Source organism: Cebus imitator, unplaced genomic scaffold (genome assembly GCF_001604975.1).
Source record: "Cebus imitator isolate Cc_AM_T3 unplaced genomic scaffold, Cebus_imitator-1.0 Scaffold708, whole genome shotgun sequence".
NCBI classification, from domain to species: domain Eukaryota; kingdom Metazoa; phylum Chordata; class Mammalia; order Primates; family Cebidae; genus Cebus; species Cebus imitator.
In genome coordinates this window covers 1116596-1117175 of record NW_016108023.1, presented here as the reverse complement: position 1 = coordinate 1117175, position 580 = coordinate 1116596, and the positions used below count along the sequence as shown (strand labels likewise).

The following is a 580-nucleotide window of genomic DNA, read 5'->3' as shown; positions in this document are numbered from 1 at the left end:
TCACACAGCAGATCACAAAGCACAGCTCACACAGCACAGCTCACACAGCACAGATCACACAGCACAGCTCACACAGCTCACACAGATCACACAGCACAGCTCACACAGCACAGCGCACACAGCACAGATCACACAGCACAGCTCACACAGCACAGATCACACAGCACAGCTCACACAGCATATCACACAGCACAGATCACACAGATGACACAGCACAGATCACACAGCACACCTCACACGGCAGATCACACAGCACAGCTCACACAGCACAGATCACACAGCATAGATCACAAAGCACAGCTCACACAGCAGATCACACAGCACAGCTCACACAGCGCAGGTCACACAGCACAGATCACACAGCACAGCTCACACAGCACAGATCACACAGCACAGCTCACACAGCAGATCACACAGCACAGCTCACACAGCACAGATCACACAGCAGATCACACAGCACAGCTCACACAGCACAGCTCACACAGCACAGATCACACAGCAGATCACACGGCACAGATCACACGGCACAGATCACACAGCAGATCACACAGCACAGCTCACGCAGCACAGCTCACACAGC

At 53.6% G+C, this 580-nt stretch overlaps 1 protein-coding gene across 1 annotated transcript in view; it reads right to left on the bottom strand.

Annotated features, from left to right (window-relative positions):
• The window catches only part of ASMTL (acetylserotonin O-methyltransferase like), a 59472-nt gene that overhangs the window by 30468 nt on the left and 28424 nt on the right, over window positions 1-580 (bottom strand). The window lies entirely within an intron of this gene.